This window comes from Leuciscus leuciscus (assembly GCF_965113295.1).
Source record: "Leuciscus leuciscus genome assembly, chromosome: 10".
NCBI lineage: Eukaryota > Metazoa > Chordata > Actinopteri > Cypriniformes > Leuciscidae > Leuciscus > Leuciscus leuciscus.
Window position 1 is genome coordinate 8,030,182 of NC_138734.1, and position 5,142 is coordinate 8,035,323.

The 5,142-nt window shown below is 39.1% G+C and overlaps 1 long non-coding RNA gene across 1 annotated transcript; it reads right to left on the bottom strand.

The window, feature by feature from the left end:
• Positions 1–2,574: 2,574 nt before the first annotated feature.
• On the bottom strand, positions 2,575–4,752 carry LOC309508648. Its single transcript, XR_014209639.1, has 3 exons — positions 4,658–4,752; positions 3,465–3,548; positions 2,575–2,733 (listed from the first exon to the last, which is right to left on the bottom strand). It is a non-coding gene; the product is annotated as an uncharacterized lncRNA (long non-coding RNA).
• Between the last annotated feature and the right edge of the window lie 390 nt (positions 4,753–5,142).

Here is a 5,142-nt window from a genome sequence, read left to right on the forward strand (position 1 = left end):
CAGAAAAAGATTCAACGTAACCAAGAATACCATTTAGACCAAGGTTATCGCCGGTAAATTGCTCAATAGTACCAAAGATGGGCTCCTCAGAAAATGACACCTTCATTCCCTCCTGCTCAAGTATTTTCACATCATCAACCAATGGGCCAAGTATTTTGTCCATGCCATACTTTTTTCCATCCTCAGAATGGAACAAAGAAATTAGATGTATGTTCATTAAGGAAGAATGTATGTGTGCTGGCAGGTTACGAAGCACAAAATATAAACAGCCAAGTTTATGAATCCCATGTTGAGATCCTAATGGGTTTGCCGTTTCGAAATCATCGTAGTAAATTTGGATCTGAAGGGCATTGCTATGGATGGAGTACAAAGGATGGTTTTTGTAATACTGTCCGTCACACAAATCTCGATACGTGTCACTTTGCCGTTTCTCTTGAATAAGATTACACACCTCATTATTCCTAAAAATGAATTCAAGAGTCTTCAGAAGAGGGATATACACTCACCTAAAGGATTATTAGGAACATCTGTTCAATTTCTCATTAATGCAATTATCTAATCAACCAATCACATGGCAGTTGCTTCAATGCATTTAGGGGTGTGGTCCTGGTCAAGACAATCTCCTGAACTCCAAACTGAATGTCAGAATGGGAAAGAAAGGTGATTTAAGCAATTTTGAGCGTGGCATGGTTGTTGGTGCCAGACGGGCCGGTCTGAGTATTTCACAATCTGCTCAGTTACTGGGATTTTCATGCACAACCATTTCTAGGGTTTACAAAGAATGGTGTGAAAAGGGAAAAACATCCAGTATGCGGCAGTCCTGTGGGCGAAAATGCCTTGTTGATGCTAGAGGTCAGAGGAGAATGGGCTGACTGATTCAAGCTGATAGAAGAGCAACTTTGACTGAAATAACCACTCGTTACAACCGAGGTATGCAGCAAAGCATTTGTGAAGCCACAACACGCACAACCTTGAGGCGGAGGGGCTACAACAGCAGAAGACCCGACCGGGTACCACTCATCTCCACTACAAATAGGAAAAAGAGGCTACAATTTGCACGAGCTCACCAAAATTGGACAGTTGAAGACTGGAAAAATGTTGCCTGGTCTGATGAGTCTCGATTTCTGTTGAGACATTCAGATGGTAGAGTCAGAATTTTGCGTAAACAGAATGAGAACATGGATCCATCATGCCTTGTTACCACTGTGCAGGCTGCTGGTGGTGGTGTAATGGTGTGGGGGATGTTTTCTTGGCACACTTTAGGCCCCTTAGTGCCAATTGGGCATCGTTTAAATGCCACGGCCTACCTGAGCATTGTTTCTGACCATGTCCATCCCTTTATGACCACCATGTACCCATCCTCTGATGGCTACTTCCAGCAGGATAATGCACCATGTCACAAAGCTCGAATCATTTCAAATTGGTGTCTTGAACATGACAATGAGTTCACTGTACTAAAATGGTCACCACCCCACAGTCACCAGATCTCAACCCAATAGAGCATCTTTGGGATGTGGTGGAACGGGAGCTTCGTGCCCTGGATGTGCATCCCACAAATCTCCATCAACTGCAAGATGCTATCCTATCAATATGGGCCAACATTTTTAAAGAATGCTTTCAGCACCTTGTTGAATCAATGCCACGTAGAATTAAGGCAGTTCTGAAGGCGAAAGGGGGTCAAACACAGTATTAGTATGGTGTTCCTAATAATCCTTTAGGTGAGTGTATATGAAAGTGTCATTAACTGGAATCTGTTCATACATTCCAGAGATCTTATTCTTTCTTGTATCGTATCTGACACCTAAGTGTATTTCAGTAGGTTCAACAACCCCCCATTTCTCACTGAAATATTTTCTCCATTTTGTATCGGTATTAAAATCGGAGAATGGATTATGAAAACTATTAAAAAGATCTTCAACTGAACTTCTACTTGTGCTGTCAACAGGCACAACATTTAAAATGTTTTCCCTTAAACTTGTATGGAAATCAGTGACAAAATCCTCCATGCTTTCAACAACTGACATAACACTCTTTGCAACACCGTTACCCTGCAATTTATCTATTATGGATGCACACATTTCTTTGGAACAATCCCTTGAAACAGAAGAACATTCATGCAAACTTGCATCATTATCTGACCTTTGCTCTGTGTTAGACACAACAAGTGATGCTGCTTCACCGGGATTTGGAGCTTGTTGATTTTGTAGTGATATATTCTCACTGCTTGATGCTACACCACTAAAATGAAATCTAGTTAAATGTTTTTTAAAACCTGCATAACTTTTAAATTGCAAGCAACAACCATCCTGAGCACAAACCAGCTCAAATTTCTTGCCAGGATACAAACCATGTACAAGTTTAAGGTGCCGAATTAATTTTACTGTTGTAGCAAGCAGCGTTTTACAGATGTAGCATCTAAACATCATTCAATAACTTAGCTCTGAGCTCCTTTACCCTTGGGCTCTCACTTGTGGTGCCAACATCAATTCCGTAGATTGTAGTCTGGAGAAAAGTGTACATATTTTTGAGTGGAAGATCATAACTGATGCTGAAAACAAAATGGACCTTGAGTTCATCAATTGCTGCAAGTGAAGAGGATTCTTGACACGGGATGAGCTTTTTATCAACCACAATGAAGAACTGACTGATAGCTTCCTTGCTGCTCCCTGTGGCAAGAATGTATGGTTGACGATTCTCTTCCGCCTCAAGATGTTCCTGTATACTCCGGCATGCCTGAATGAAGAAAACAAACAAACAAAAACACAAATTTGATTAATAGTAATGACAAACAAGTGCAGGTTTATCAGTTAGCATCAATTTTAGTCTTTTTAGCTTGATTGAACATTGTACAGAACAAGAGACACTCCAGAAGAAAACAGTATATGCACCAACTAGCTGTTAAAGGTGATTTTTAAGCATGACATTTATTTTTTTATTTTTGTAAGCCATGAAATGACTTGAGACGAGACTCGGACTTAAGCTTAAAGACTTGTGAACATCTCTGGTTTAGATCATTTACATTTAGATAACTTACTATATTTACCCCCATTTACAGTTCATCTAATAGTGAATTATAAGATGGAGAAATTAACGGAGCAAATCTAAGTATAACGCTTATAGCCCTTGTATTTTGTCACCAATAACCTGCTTTTTGAAATACCACCACGTGGTCAACAGCCTGAGAAATACTGATCTTGTGGGGTTTTTTTCTTCCTGAAGCCTGGGGTGACAAGAGATGCAGAAGTAGAAGGAAGGATGATAGGTCACTGTCCCATTCTGAAAAACACAAAACATATGTGAAATGTCTACACTACAATAACTAAGTTAAGCAGATTTTAAACCATTGCAAGTTAGTTCTGTACAACTCTACCTGGGGAATCCTGTTCCTCCCTTTTCTCTTTGGCAGATGACAGTAATCTTTTCAGCAGTGGAGTGGAAGTCAAGGTTTCTGCTAGCCTGATAACCTTTGCTTTGAAGACCGTTGGCCACCTTTCAAAAAGTCTGGAAGCAGATTCTGACCCAAAGAGGAGCGTGAAGTCCTGAAGAATCTGAAGCAGTTTGCAGAAAACATGTAAAGAAATTACCATAAAATATTACATTTCTTAAAGGGTTAGTTCACCCAAAAATGAAAATTCTGTCAGTAATTACTCACCCTCATGTTGTTCCAACCCCGTAAGACCTTCGTTCATCTTCGGAACACAAATTAAGATATTTTTTTATGAAATCTGAGTGCTGGGTCACTCTCCATAGGCTGCTAGGTGGCCCAAACTTGCTGGCCCAGAAAAGTTATTAAAGAGATCGTTAATATAGTCCAAGTGACTACAGTGGCTCAATCTTAAGTATATCAAGCGACGAGAATACTTTTTGTGCGCAAAAACAAACAAAAATAACGACTTTATTCCACTATTAATTTCCTTCTTTCTGGGCCAGCAAGTTTGGGCCACCTAGCAGTCTATGGAGAAGTGATCAGCTCTCAGATTTCATCAAAAAATATCTTAATTTGTGTTCCGAAGATGAACGAAGGTCTTACGCGGTTGGAACAACATGAGGGTGAGTAATTACTGACAGAATTTTCATTTTTGGGTGAACTAACCCTTTAACAAGCTAAATGTGTTTTCAACAAAGCAGACTATTTGACAATTCTCTGAAACTAGCATTTCAATTTGGTCAAAAAAAAGGAAAGACAAAATCCATACCAATCCTTTAGTATCCAGGAATGGAGGAAAAACTGAGAGAATGGTGGTGGATTTCTCTGGATCATGGATAAGGTGCTGTCTGTATTCAAACGTGGTCCTCATCTTCTGCATGATGACCTCACGGTCACTTGTATGATTCATCAAGGAGATAGCCTCTAAACTTTGGTCATTATCTAGCTGATCTTCACGGTGACACAGCTGTCTGTCAAGCAAAGGGCCTCCCTTTTCCTCTGTTTTTGGATCATCCTTATTTGCAGAAGGTTTTGTCCCCCGTTGTACTGTTTTGAGGCGCCATGACAAGAACCCAGTGTTTTTTTGGCCATCATAAAAATGTTCCTAATGAAATGACACAAATTAAAACTCAAAATTGTAACCCTCCATCGAAAATGACAACTTCTTAGAAAGACATTTCTAAATGATCACAAAAATACTGAATGTTCTAATCTCACATAATGACTTACATATCCAGTCCTCCCTTGGGGATCTCTGAGTGAGGGAAACAAGGTGATAATTCCCAAACCATAGTTCTGTTTGGTAAGTCGATGTGGGACTCTCCTGAAAAATGGAAACACTCAATGTTACTTCACAATGATGAGAATTGTTTAAAAATATATAACTAAACTACTCTTATTTTCAGAACAATCAACAGCTTATTACTTAAAATTTGTAGCACCCAACTAATATAGTTCACAATTTATATACTATCATAATCACTAACAAATTAAATAACCCAAGACTATTACATTTTGATAATTACCCTTCTGTCCCAATCATGTGTGCAACCAAGATGTTCACCATCAGTTTTCTCATGTCATCGCTAATTGTCCCTGTATCTTCACACTCCTTCAGCACATTTGCTCCACCTGGTCTTGTGTGTAGAATTTCTTTTATCAACTATAAAAAGAGGAACATTTTTTTTTTTTCAATATTAATTTTTATTGGTTTT